This window comes from Podarcis cretensis, assembly GCF_951804945.1.
Source record: "Podarcis cretensis genome assembly, chromosome: 9".
Taxonomy (NCBI): Eukaryota; Metazoa; Chordata; class Lepidosauria; order Squamata; family Lacertidae; genus Podarcis; species Podarcis cretensis.
The window spans coordinates 58,444,795-58,459,415 of NC_137178.1; the positions used below are offsets into that span (position 1 = coordinate 58,444,795).

The 14,621-nt window shown below is 42.2% G+C and overlaps 2 long non-coding RNA genes across 2 annotated transcripts in view; one reads left to right on the forward strand and one right to left on the reverse strand.

Moving 5' to 3' along the window:
- LOC307223656 overlaps nt 1-8,500 on the reverse strand; it is a 219,220-nt gene extending 210,720 nt beyond the window's left edge. Inside the window, exons 1-2 of the long non-coding RNA XR_013842160.1 lie at nt 8,400-8,500; nt 6,180-6,458 (exon numbers count right to left, since the gene is read on the reverse strand). This is a non-coding gene — a long non-coding RNA (uncharacterized lncRNA). The remainder of the gene's footprint in view (nt 1-6,179; nt 6,459-8,399) is intronic.
- A 4,221-nt stretch (nt 8,501-12,721) lies between these two features.
- LOC307223993 lies at nt 12,722-13,779 on the forward strand. The gene is made up of 2 exons (XR_013842363.1): nt 12,722-12,768; nt 13,198-13,779. It is a non-coding gene; the product is annotated as an uncharacterized lncRNA (long non-coding RNA).
- The last annotated feature ends 842 nt before the right edge of the window (nt 13,780-14,621 follow it).

Here is a 14,621-nt window from a genome sequence, read left to right on the forward strand (position 1 = left end):
GTTACTTGAACACCTTCTCCTTCTATGAGGTCATTGTGTGACTGCCATGGAAACCATTGTTCAGCGATTAGTTCTGGAGGCGTCCTTGACTTCCTGCTTCAAACTTAGCCCCAGTGGTTGTTCTTGGCCTTATCGCCATTCCCCACAGCTATAACAACAGAATTTTGCCTGTTTCCCATAATAAATCTACTTTCCAAATTATCTATGTCTGGATAGAGATGTTGATTCAGGTACTGACATTTTTACTCGGCCTCAGAAATGTCTGGGCCAATCAGCTCTGGAGGAAAACTACAGCTCAATGTGGGACACCTGCCTTGCATGCAGAAGGTCTGGGGTTCCATAATAAACATAAATTAATAATGATGATGATCCCTGACATCTGGAAATGTCCCTTGCCTGAAACTCTGGAGAGCCACTAAGCTACATGAAGCAACGATCTGACTCAGTACAAATCAAGATAGCTCAGTCGGTAGTGTATGAGACACTGAATCTCAGGGTCTGAGACGGCCTGGGACTCGGGCTCGGACTCAGAACCAAAAGAGTCTCAGTTTGCACTGGATCCTTTGCCTTAGGTGGCATCTGAACCAAGTCTGGGGCCTGATTCTGAAGAGCCCCAGTCTGCATAGGTTCCCCTGCAACAAACACCAGCTGGGCTGAGTCAGGGGCCTGAGCCTGCCCTGGCTCCAGATGCGGGGATTACCTCGTTGCCTTCAGCTGGGCCATCACTTACAGCTGCTCCACTACAAGTTGGGTCAGGTGAGGCTGAGGCGGCCTCTGGGTCTAGTAACTCACCGACGTCTCCCAAGTTGCAGAGACTAAGGTCTGAGAGGAGGAGAGACCTGAGTACTCGCAGGAGGAGTGCTCACCTTCGGGCGAGACAGGGAGGTGAGTCATCAGGGGATCAGGACTGGCCGTTACCCCAACAAAGATAAAAGGCTGTCAGACCCTGCCCCAGGTTGCGGGAGCAACATTGCTGTTTTCCAGAACCTGCCTGTGATCCCTTGCCTGGTTTGCCGCCTTGTGTCCTGCCTTGGCCCTGCCAGACTGACTCCTCGCGGAATCCCTGGATTCGGGACCGGACCTGGACTGTGCTATTTGGGTTACCCCTGGGCCCAGCACAGGGTTGTGGGTTCAAGCCCCACGTTGGGCAAAAGATTGTTGCATTTGATGACCCTTGTGGTCCCTTCCAACTTTGCAGCTCTGTGATTCTGTGATTCTAAAACAGCTTCCAATGTCCCCGAGTATAGAGTTTGTGTGTAGATAGGCGTGTTGTGCGAATCAGCTCTCCATGGAGACATTCCTGCTGCAATTTTCATGAGCCTAACAGCTCTAAAAAGAGAGGAAGGGTAGAGTCACGGCACTGATCAGTGACATAAACAATTCACTGCCCCCTTGGGACCCTATGCTTGGAACTGAATAAGGTATCGCATGGGGGTTATTTTACTGTTTGAACTGGCACTATTCAAAATCAACCGACGCTGTCGGTACTATAGGTGGAACAAGAGGCAGGTGAATCCAGCCCTGACTGTAAGTATCTAACCCCAAATTGTTGCTTCCTTCCGTATTCCTTTTCAAGACAACTAGTATAAAGAGGAGACCTGTGAAGGGAGGGGAGACCTACACAGAGCACTTCACTGAATTAACTGTGTCACAATGTGAGCAGAGCTGAAAGGAGACAGCTGGTTAAGCCTTCGGAGCAGGCTGGCATTTTTGCGGGGAGAGTGCAGCGTTCCGCGCTTTTTTTATTATTATTATTAATGCACGCGTAAGTACTCAAAGGAGCCAGAAGAAAAGGGACTAAGCAGTTCTTGTTGATCAACAGATGCCTGTCTTCTTTCTGTCAACAGCTCGCATTCAAGTCAAAAGCAGGCATGATCTAGCCCCCTTTGAAACAGGGGTTTTAGGAGCAGGATTTATAGGAGTGCAGAGTTTCATGAGGAAAAAAATACAACTTGAAAGTGCTTTGGGGAGAAATGAAAACTGCTCACCAAATGCAGAGCAAGGCTTCCCCCTAATGGAGAAAGTAGATTTTGCACAAATCTGCTGAGGTTGGATAGCATCTGTTAGATATAAACATAAAAAATATAGGGGTCTCTGTGTGTTGTCAGAGTTTCGTTGAAGGAATTCATAGGCATGCTGGGAGATTTAGGTTTGTGCAGTTAGAGTGGATTAAAAATGTTTTGTTGCCCTAATGCAACAAATCCATTTTTGAAAGGAAACATTGGCTGTCTGCAGATAGGAAAACGACAAAGAAATGCATGGGAATGTATGGGGTGGTTATTAAAGGGAAGACGTATAAACGTATAAACTCATTGGCATACAATTCATCAGAACGAATGCTCAATAATGAACTGATATAATCTAACCTCCATTTAAGCTTTGTGCAAGCAAATCACGATGAATGCTCAATAAATGGATCATCTAGGGGAGCCCAAAATTAGATGGACATTTATGTAATGTTAAAGTGTGGCAACAGAAGGGATATAGATAAATACCAATATCAGCTCAGGAACAGTTCTCTAACAAGTGTGTGAAAAAGTGTAAGTGAGCCAATCTTATTTTCAGTAGAGCCAGATAAAATCAAATGCAGAAGTGGGTTTTGAGAAGTTGGTGTTATCTGGTGGAATGAAATTATTACTCAAAATTATACATGAGATTCCAGAATGCTCAAAGGCATGAAGAAATGGTGTACATTTTTATTTTTATTTTAAATGGAACAAATAAGATCTATGGAACTTTCTGGTTTTCGGTAGCAATGAACTTTAAGGGGAATTGTTTTAAGATGGTCACTCAAGGCAAGTAACTGGTTGGGAAAAGTTAAAGGTTTATGGGGAAGGAGATGGAAAGTTCTAGACATGCAAACCCAGGGAGCCATATGTAATGCTCCACTGGCATGAGAGATTTCTGTGCACGCAACGGAGCTTTCTCTTCCTGCCCTGTCCTCTTCAGTGCCCCGCCCCCTCCATGTATCCTCAAAATCAGCTCCAAAAGGCTGGGGGAACCCCTGGAGCAGATTTAGGGGGCACACAGGGAGGAGGACAGGAAAAGGAAGTCCCCCTGCACCAGTGGAACTGCATGCACAGAGCACTGGATACAACTGAAGGAGTTATATTCCATATGCAGCAAGAGTTTGGAAAGGTGGTAAAGAACTAGAAAATGATAGTGCAGATCATTAAAGATATTTTGATTTTGCAATGGATCCAAATTGTCTGTTTTATTAAAAAGAATTATCAAAATTTCAGTACCTGCACTGCTCATTGTTTTGTGTAGCTCTATAATCATTGATTTGTTTTTTAATTCTCTGTGTGATATGGGTAGGAAGGCGGGAGGATGTCAAATTTGTATTTTGTAACCATGGCATATCTGTGCGGTTTATTGTTTTTAGTTTTTGTTTTTGATGGGTATTGCTTCCGTGCAGGCAAATTTACCATTTACACTAAACACACACACACACACAAATAAAAACAGGAGGGGTTTTTATTTTTTAAAAAAATAAAACCCGTAGAGAGATAGGTACTCATTTTATACATTCACGCACTCTCTAGAATTGACTACCCAGAAACCTATAAAAGCAACTGAAAACCAAGCAAGACTTAGCAGCTGAAGACACTTGGTATAAGCAGAAATGGTTAAGGTGACAGCATTTTTTATAAAAACCAGCAAAAGTATAACCAGATTTTGAAAAGTTGAGATCTTGTCATTAAATTTTGGATGGTTATATCAGATTTTGATAGAGAGGAAGCATTTCTGGTGTGGTTAGCTGTAACGCGCAAGAGGTTGGAAAAGAATATTGTTATTGGGGTTTTGTTTGAGTCAGGGCTTTTCCTAGGAGCCATTGGCATCAGAGACCGAGAGAGGCTGACATTGGATCTCCTTCTCTGACATCAGAGCTCTGCCTCTGATGTCAGTGGAGTATATCCAATCTATCATAGAATCCCATAGAACTGCACCCTTAGTGTAGCAAATGATGTGTGAAAGAGAGAGGCAGATGCAATTTATGTTGTGTAACTTTTCTAGAAAACGTTAAATCAAAAGTTACTCTGATTATTTTCCCAAGCTTACTTTCTGAGGAGCTAGGAGGAGGAAATGACGTAGGCTGGCAGGGAGAGTGCGAGAAAATCAGTGGGTTCTTCTCTATCTCATATTTTTATCAAAGCCAGAGAAGAATTTGGGGGCTTATAAATCACATCTATTCCGTATGAGCCCCCACTACCACCTTCTTCCAAGCCTGATAGCCATTCCATGTGAGAGAGATGTGAGTCAGGGACCACCTTCCTTTGTTATTTGGTTCTTGTTTTTTGCTGTGCCGCTGCAAGAAGAGGGGGAAGCAATGTTTAAAGCAGTTCCCCCCACCCTTAAAAGGGTTGAAGCTATTGTTGCATTATTTCTGTAATTACAGTTTTATTGTTTCCAATAGTATTCCTTGATTCTGTTTTGCTTTGAGTTCCAACCTACTTTCCTTCTGTCATGAAACAAGAATGCTTGGGGGGGGTGGTTTCCTGGAGATTCATACATATTTTTTAAAAATTCCCATGAGGGAATGTGGTCCTCTGGCTGATAAGAAGTTGTTGTTGTTGCTGCTGCTGTTGTTGTTGTTGTTATTTTGCAGGAATGTTGAAGTATCCCTGCATGTTGTTGGTGATGAGGAATCTTCAAAAATAACTTCTGGTAGCAAAAGAGTCTAGCAGGGATTGTCTGAGGAGTCCTTGATCCCGATTTCCCTCTAAATTCCATCTTCATCCACCACAACAGCATCTCTTGGTGCTCTGGAGAGAAGGTTGCTGTTTTTACTGGGGCCGTTTCTAAAGAGGGATCTTCCCTCTGTTGAGGCCCTAGGTAACCCACTTCAAGATCAATAAGCAATTACCAGGAGCAGGATGTCAGCAGTGGGGTACCAACAGCCTTTCTTTCAGCAAGTCGTTTTCAGTAAGAGAAGGGCCAGGACTGTATATTATATGTAACCCAATTTTATAACAACCATCTCTGGGGGAAAGGATTGCTTGGATCCACCTCATTAACTGACTAATGCAGCAGTGGATGTTTTCTTTGTTCCTAGATGACAAAAGGTACCACTTTCTAAGGCATGACTTATTGGAATTGTGAGTTACTTCCTTTTGGAATCATTCATTCTGTAGCTGGTTGAGCCGTTTGTTGACTTAGCTAAGGAAGTTTCTTTTTATTACCAAAATAGAACCTAACCATGAACTAAACTGACTCACCATATCTTGATTTAATTAAAAAAAACCACCTATCTAACAGACCTGCTTGTCAGTATAGAAGCTCACCTCTACATTATATTAATGGGGGTTCTCCTCAAAAATGGCTGCTGTAGACCAATAAAGCACAAACAAGTAAGGAAGTGGAGAAACGCCCGCTATTTGGATATCTGAATCAGCCATGTGTGTAGCGAGATTTTGGTATAATTATTTGTGTTCGGATAAGTGAATTTTTGCTTAGGAAGCAAGTAGATAGCGGGACCTGTGCGTATTCATATTAAAACAACCATATAAATAACAATAAAGTAATAGTTAAGCCAGTTACTACAAGCAAATAGGTAAAGCATCAACTACAACTTCTGTAGCACAGAGAACATTACAATTTCATGTGGTTTCATCAAACAACATCCCCCTTCAACAAGGACATCCCAAGAAGGTGTTAGGGCTTGGACAGGTTGGTATAGGGTGAGGTGCTCCTTCAAGGATTGGGGTGCTGTGTAATTTATGGCTTTATGGGGAGGGAGAAGAAGAGGAGGAGGAGGAAGAGGAGTTTGGACTTGATATCCCCCCTTTCATTCCCCTTAAGGACTCTCAAAGCGGCTAACAATCTCCTTTCCCTTCCTCCCCCACAAGAAACACTCTGTGAAGTGAGTGAGGCTGAGAGACTTCAGAGAAGTGTGACTAACCCAAGGTCACCCAGCAGCTGCATGTGGAGGAGCGGGGAAGTGAACCCGGTTCACCAGATTACGAGTCCACCGATCTTAACCATACACCAAGCTGGCTCCCCGGTAACATCAACACCTTAAATTGGTCCTCCTCCCTTCTGCCTTTGTCTCTTCCCACCAGTGCTTTCTCATGGGTAGTGGCAGCTGAGGGAGCCAAGTTGCTGCTCTGAACTCTCTCACCACAATCCCCATTTTTTTATTAAAAAAAAACCATTAGTGTGCTGAACCCCTGGCCTACCTGGCAGCAAGTCAACATGTCAAGTCCAAAGGTCAGGAAATGTAGTCCAGGGTTAATCCAAGTAGTCAAGTCTGAAGTCCAGCAGTCAGGATACAGTCCAGAGTCAAATCCAAAGCACAGTCTGTAGAGCTCCAGATGCAAAAGTCAAAATCCCTCAACATGGGCAGTCGAGCAGACGCAGCACCTCAGCTCAGCTTCACTTTTGTACTTTGCATGCTGATAGCAGCATCTGGGTTTGATGAGGCATGGGACCCTCCACTGTTACAAGTTATAAAAGATCTAGAGAGAATTGTCAAAAATGGTACTTGTCAGGGGTTCAGGAGCAGAGGCACAGGGAAGAGAGGAGATGGAGAGCGAAGGGGAAGAATCCGAGGGAAGCGTAGGAGAAGAGGACAGTGGACCGAGGGATTCCATGAGCCTCTCCAGCGAATCGGAAGATTCACAGAAGGGGGCGCCAGTGGCCAGGGGTAGGGGGTTCCCAAGGGGAACGTCCCAGGAGCAAGGGGGCAGCAGGGACTCCCAGAGCAGTAGTTGGAAATCAGGACCAGCTTCCCCACCAGAGCAGAGTGGGGGGGAAGAGTCCCAAGGATCAGGGCCAGTGCATTCCCCACCAGGGAGAGAAGATAAGGCAGGGCTGACCACACCTCCATCGGAGAGTCAGACAACGGAGGGGAGGTCAGATCCGGCCAGTATCCCGGAAGAGGGAAGCAGTGACAGAAGTAGTGTAACCGTCAGGAGGAAGGTCACTGGGTTGGCGCGAGAGGCAAGTTCAAATGTACAGGAGCGCGGGACAGCAGAGAATGAGGATTGGGAACCGGGTCCTAAAGCCTGCCGGAGAGAGGGGGAGGAGCTAAGCGACTCAGCATTGGAAGAGTCCAGAAAGGGCAATGCCCCAGCGGGCAGGAGGACCCAGAGGAGGAGAGAGCAGCGTAAAAGGTGGAGCCGGGCTAGGATCTTAAACTGATGTCATAGGGGAGGAGACTCAGACGGTACTTCGCCAGTCTAGGCTTTAAGACGTAGAGCTGCGCGCTGCGGCTTTGAAATGGAAACTAAACCTCAATAAAGACTTTTGTACATAACGACAGCCTGGCGTTGGTCCTCTGTGAGCTGGGACCTAGAGGCAGCTCTGACAGTACTATTTATTGATAATTCAATATCATTACTGGATTCTGTAGACGTAATTTATCACTGCCAAGCACTATACTTTTGGATCAATAAACAGAAATTGAAAGAGAAGATCTTAATTATAAGCTTTATGTATATTGCAGTTTTGGTATGTTTTTGTATAAATAGATGTGATTCCTAGGCACCCTTAATTTAAACTGCTTATTTTAAGATTTTTATAATGAATCATAGAAGGTGATACAGATTTGTTCTTATAACTTTTTGTCTATAAATCATTGCATTGATGTTGTTCTTAGCTTCCTCCTGCTTTGAATAAAATAAAATAAACCAGAATCCCAGAAAGCAATTGAAAAGGGCAACTTATTGATATTTTGGAAGATAATTTGTGTCTTACATACGCTTAGATAATGCATTGTGGAGGTTGTGACACCACAGAGAATAAACTCAACAGATGATTATATATTACTGAAATTGATCTGCATACTGGTTAAAAATGCTATTTTAAAATGATATTGAAATGGAGAGTAGATCGTAATTTGAAATTCCCTTACTGGTGATACATTTACAACCAGACTCATAATCCAGAAGAAAGATGTTCAAGTTCTTCAAAACTAAATTAAAACAAGATAAAATACAGGTGAAGAGTTCCTGTTAAACTGTAAGCTCTATTAAAGGAGACTGAGTAAAATGGTCAGTTAAAATGGACCAGTTAAAATGGTTAAGGACACACAAGAAATGGAAAAATCACTGACTAAAATCCCTCCTTCATGAACAACGGAATTCCCGAAACAGATATTAACTACTGTATTCCTTAACTTTTGGGACATAAAGAAGAATGAGTAGAATACGGCTTTTTATTCCAAACACTAATGGATTAAATCAGTCAGTCAAAAGAGAGAAGAAATGGTACCCTTTCATAAGCAAGCCAAACCAGATCTTGTATATTTATACTTGTTCGACAATGCAGGAAAGACAGACCACACAAGTTAAGTTTTCCCCTGATCCTCAGTATAGCTCTACCACTCACTGATCTCAATATCTCGGCCAAAATGTGTAAGAAATAAAATAATTTTAAATAAATAAATTAAAACTTACCTATATAACATGATTTCAATAAATGGTCATGAGACGTTCATAATAAAAACAATCCTTAATCCAGATAATGTAGATCAACAACCAGATCTAGAGAGCTGTTAACTGACCAGTCAGCTAGTGAACTCTGGCCAAGCAGGCTCTCCTGATTGGTTAAAAACCCTTGATGATGTCATCAATGTAAGGTTTGTAACAACAATGCATTGAGGTAGGTAAACATCATTATGTCATAAGTGCTGTTAACTGAGATCTGTAAGGACTCTAGCTGGGCAGAAAAACCATTTCCAGGACTCAGCAGGAGAAAGAGTTGAATTGACTGGTTTATGCTGATAACATAGCCAAGATATATAGATATAGACTTTAGCTGTCTAGCTATTTATAGAACAAGGAATCTCCACAGCTTACAGTAAAATCCTATGTGTGTCTACTCAGCAGTAAGCCCCATTAAGTTCAATGAGATGGACAAACAAAACAAACAAAATATTTAAATTGTAGCTGAGATCAGTGCAGAACCTGCAGCACTCAGAGAGATCAAAGTCATGAAGCAGTATCTTTAAATAGCCTTAAAATAAAATAAAAAATATGATTAGTAATGGGACCAAACAATCTTCTTTAGGCAGGGTGATCAAGTGGTGCCACCTCTGAAAAGGCCCTGCCCTTCATGAACACTTTCTGTACTTCAGATGGCAGGGGCACACAGAGAGGGTCTCAATGGAAGATCTAAAGTCCAAGCAGAGCCATGAGTGTGGAAGTTACTGTATTCTAAATATTCCCCAAGGACAGTTAGGGTTTTAAAGACTAAAAATAGTACTTTACTTGAACCCAGAAATGTATCTGAAGCCACTGCAGATGATACAGTATCTACTCTGAACAGTGAACATGAGAAAGCATTTTAGAAGTTTATTATCTTCAAAGGCAGCCCCACATAAGATTATACTATAGTACAGTGGTACCTCGGGTTAAGAACTTAATTCGTTTTGTAGGTCCGTTCTTAACCTGAAACTGTTCTTAACCTGAGGTACCTCTTTAGCTAATGGGGCCTCCCACTGCTGCCGCGCCGCTGCTGTGAGATTTCTGTTCTCATCCTGAAGCAAAGTTCTTAACCCGAGGTAATATTTCTGGGTTAGCGGAGTCTGTAACATGAAGTGTCTGTAACCTGAAGTGTCTGTAACCAGAGGTACCACTGTAATCTAAAACATCTGGAGGGCATTGTGTTGAGGAAGGTTACTGTAATCCAATCTAGAAATGACCAAGACCTGTGGCCTGATCTAGCTTCTCAAGAAAAAAACACTGCTGGTGCACTGGCCCAAACTGATGAAAGTCAGTTCCAGCCACTGCTGCTCACTGACTGTCCAGGATGAGGGTTGGGCCTACAAGTACTTTCAAACGTTGAGCTTCATATGCGAAATAGGCGGAATACTGAAACCTAGCTTACCAGAATCCTCAACCAACAGTAGTTCTGTCTTGTCTGAATTAACCTTTGGTGAGTTCACCCTCATCAGAATTCTGGTCTTGGACTTCCAATGTCTCCCTGGCACTTGAAGTTAGAAATAGTTAGACACTAGCCCAATTATACGGCTTTCCCAGTGCACTCATGTGGATGTCAAGAGGCAAGATGGATCCTTGTGGAACTCCATAATCCAAAAGTTCTGGAGTGGAACAGCAGCCTCCCCACGCCACATTCTAAGATCAACATATCAGGAAAGACCAAACCACTACAAAATATCATTTCCCCCTGCTATTCCTATTCCAGGCAGGTGATCCAGAAGAATACCAGGATCAATGGTATCAAAAGCCACTGAGAGATCTCAAGGATCAACAGTATCACAGGCTGGCCAAGGCAGGTTTGCTTCCAAAATATGTTTGGAAGCCAGACTGGATTGGATCTAACTAATCAGTTTCATCAAAGAATACCTAGAGATGGATCTCTAGCATATACTCAAAGAGCTTGCCTATATAGGCAGTTTTAATAACCACCTGTCAGGGAACTGCCATCAGGGCCAGAGGGAGAGAGCGGGCTCCAGAGGGGTCCCAGAGAGCGTCCCGGGATGGGGAGAGGCAGCCCATCTTCTGGGGAAGAGAATCAGCGTAGCACCAGTGGAGAAGGGGGGCAGATGGGGGAATCGGCGAGGCGGTCCCATGACTCCTTGCCAGGGACCAGCGGGGAGAGTAAGGGTCCTCCGCTGCCTACACCCTCCTTGCGCAGAAGGCTTCCGCGCAGGGAGAGTAGGAGGAGTCTAGGCGTCAAAGAGCTTCTTTGCTGGAAGAAGTTCAAGAAACGCCCACTGATGGATTCTGCCAGCAATTGAGACAGCCACGGGTGAGTGGCTGTCCAGACAGAAAAGGTTCACTCAGGCAACCAAGCCAGGTTTTGCACCAGTTTACGCACGAGCAACCCCTAGAACCATTACACCACCACTCTGTTTAAAATCTCTTATGTAGGCTAGCTTTTTGAGTAGAGTCAATTTATGTAGGAAAAAATCAGGTTACGTAGTTTCTAGATGTGGGTTTTGGAGTCATTTAGCTATTCTGGCATATACTATTTTTCCAATGGGTGATATTTTATCGGGGGGGGGGGGTTCAGAATATAAAGTCTTTGGTGTAAGCTTTGGATTGATTTAGCAATGATGGTATTACGTACTATTTGTTTATTGTTTCATTTCGCCCTCTAGTTGGGAGATTTAAAGGCTGGTGGCTTGGAAAGAGTGCATCCTACATTTGGAGCCACTTATTCTATATAATCTATTGTTTGTATGCCGTGTCTCCATGTAAATTTGCTCAAAGCAGCTCGCAACACAACAACAACAAATGTAAATCCATGCAGTCTAACAGTAACAATCAAATCATTTCAAAACATAATGGGGCAAACCAACAAATAGCAATTCAACATGATAAGGCAATATTATGAGCCAAGACTGGATCGCTGGCTAGTTCCCAGTTACAGAATTGTCTTTGAGAATATTGTGTAGATGATGCAGTATGAAGAACATTTTCACTTACCCAGTGAATTCATTTATATGTAATCTAATGGGTGCAGAACATTTGTTAGGAAAGCAAGCAAGAGTAATATATGTTAGTCCTTTCCTTATCTCTGTCCCTGGACAACCTCATGTTCTGAAAATATTGTAAAAGGAAAAGAAAAGAAAAACTTCCTGCCCATTATGGGAAAGATAGTCACTTATGTTAAGCACACATTTCCAGGTCTTTTTGATACCTTGCGTAGAATTTTATTTAATGTGCCGGTCCACATTTTAGTCAGTAGGGGGAACCGCCTGCTCATTGTGAAAACATTTCACTTCCCACTTTATTTAGCTTAAATTTTGGTGTTTGACTTCTGCTGTGACTCGGCTCAAAGGTCAAGGCTGAGGCGATATCAGGAGAAATGTTCTCTCGCTCACAGGATCTCAAAATTCCCTTGTCACCGAAGAGTGAATGTTTTGTCCCAGGGAGAAGAAAAATGTTAATCCTCTCCCCTTATCTTTCCCCCATCTCCACTTTCATTCGCAAAAGCTTTTGAACATTTTCAACAAGAGGGAGAAAAAGATTTGGCTGAAGAAAACAGGATTCTCTCTGCCGCCAACCCCCGGCACAGAACATTAAATGGCCTGTCTTGCAATAATAGACTATTCCCCCTTCTTCATCCCTATGCTTGCATTGTTGCATATGTCTGTAGATCGCCAGTGCAGGTCTTGAGGGAGCTATTGTTCATTGTAAAGAAATATAAAAGAATGTCATTATAAGTTCGAATTTCTACAGTGCCTTTTGCTAGGTTTAATATATATATATATATATATATATATATATATATATATATATATAGTCGCATAAGGGCCCTGTGGGAAAAGAAACATCGATAGTTTGTCTGTACTGCAGACAGAAGAAGTGGCTTGACACTGAAAAGGTCTGCGGTGGGAGGGGGCAGAAATACCTTGACCTACCAGAAGGCAAAACAAAAGCATCAGTTGAGGCCTTTTCTTTCAAAGCCCTGATAAATGTGAGGTCCTATTACCTGCTATAATCATTGTTTTGTTGTGAGTGAAGCCTTCCCTACATTCCTAATTTGTCTCAGGGACAGAAAAAAAAAACAGACAAGAAAAGGAAAATCCGCTGGAGCCAGTTCAAACGAACAAGGAGGCGCACCCTGACAGACAAAGGCTACCTGGGCAGAAAGTAGCCTCCCAAACTTTCTTCCCTTTGCTGATAATGATGATAATGTGGTACCTTCAGTGTGTGTCCTTAAGAAGTTACTCTGGCAACCGCACATTATTTCCATCTGGTGACTTCACAACACGTGTGTGAGAGAGAGGGAGAGGGAGAGGGAGGGAGGTATATACATCCATTGACTCACGCATATCCCTGTAAAAGATTCAAGGTAGGTAGTTTATTCTTCCATGAACATCAAATGACCTCATAGCCCTCAACTGCCCTGATTAAATCGGGACATCCCATTTGTGGGTGCTATGCTCTTAAGCATGGTGCCCCAAAACACACAAGGTCATGCCATTGTGCGAGATCACAGAGCCCCAAAACGCACCTTAATCAATTCAGAATTCATACAGTAATCATGTCCTTAAAAGATGCTTGTTAACTAGAGAAACTATGTGCTGAATTATTGGAGAAACCTAGGACTCAGCTATGTAGCTGCAAATAAAACGTTTTAAATGTGTTGTAAAGTACAATATACAAATGCAACACTAGATGGCAACAATGAGCTATGTCAAATTCAATGTATTTTTAAAACTTTTGTTGTTGTTTTTTAAAAAAAAAAACATTTTCACAGCCTTCTTTTATACGTATATAGATTCCACCCTGGTCTTTGTTCTGTGGTACAAGGCCAATGAGATGCCCAGTGAGTATTTGGAAGCATTCTTCAAACTCAAAATCCCCTTGGGGATCATACTAGCAAGAATATTGGCACTGAAAGTGTCATTCCAATTGACTGACAGTGCTTTCAGTAACGGATTGGTGGTGGTTTTGGCCTGTGAACTATGGAGCGAAGAAATTACCTTACGCGGAGAGATCCATCTGAACAATTTACTACTCTACCAAGTGAGTGATTCTTTCCAGAGGATGGAAAGAGTGATTTAAAGACACTCAGAAATTTATTGGGTGTGATAGAAGTGAAGAACAGCTGCAAGGAGGGATGACTTCTTTGAGTAACTAAAATCTTTTGGTGGGAAGATGCACTCCATCACTCTGCTCTAAAAAAAAGTCATGCTGCACTTCTCTTGTAGGGATATAATAGATGATCGTTATAAAGTACTGATATACTGGGTAATGATACATACAGTTATTATTTTCTTCATTATCAATAATCTCCTGCAGTGGATCTGAATAAGACAGTATCATTCTTCAATTAATAAATTGGAGTCTTACGTTTGCATGTGGTGTGAGAAGTATGTTTCTGAATCCTGCACAACTCCTGGGTACAGTGTGCCATCGGCTAGAATGACATACAATAGTCCCACACTGTAATGTTAATGCCAGAATCAACCCCTCAGTTTGGACAGGTAGCTGACTGTGGTCTTTATTCTTTTAGGAGGGGTTCAAGGGGTCTTACCAGGAAAATATTAGAACACATTTCAATCTGGACAAGCCAGATTGAATTGTGTATTGTCTTAAGAAACTCACATGAGTTTGCAACTAGTTTTCTGCTGTGTAAAGGGGAATGCACTCTGCTAAGTAAAGGAAGTTGCTAGCGCAAGTTAGGTAGGATATTAATAAACAATATATCCTCTCCTGCCACCTTGAACATTCCCACAAGAAGAAGTCCCAGCAAAGAAAGAATGGATACAAAAACTTGTGGAATGTGCAGAAATGGCAAAACTTACCGGAAGAATAAGAAATCAAGATAACAAACTTTTTATAAAAGAATGGAAATGGTTTGTTGAATATTTACAGATAAATAGTAAACAGATAAAAACATCGGCAGGATTATTGTAAAAACATGCAGTTTCATAAGAGTATATATTTAAAAAAGACGAATAAATAAGCAAATTAAGTTAATTTGGATATGCAGAAGATATTAAAAATAAATTTAAGGAACCTCAGAAAGAGGGGGAAGTGAGTCAAGTTTTGAAATGTCAAAATGATTGTAAAATCAGTGAAATGTATAAATCTTTTTTTAAAAAAAACAACAACCAATAATTTGCAATCAGAAGAATAGGGTGGGTCCTGAAATATCTCTCACAGGTGTTAATAAAACAGGGTAGAGAGACGTGTCTT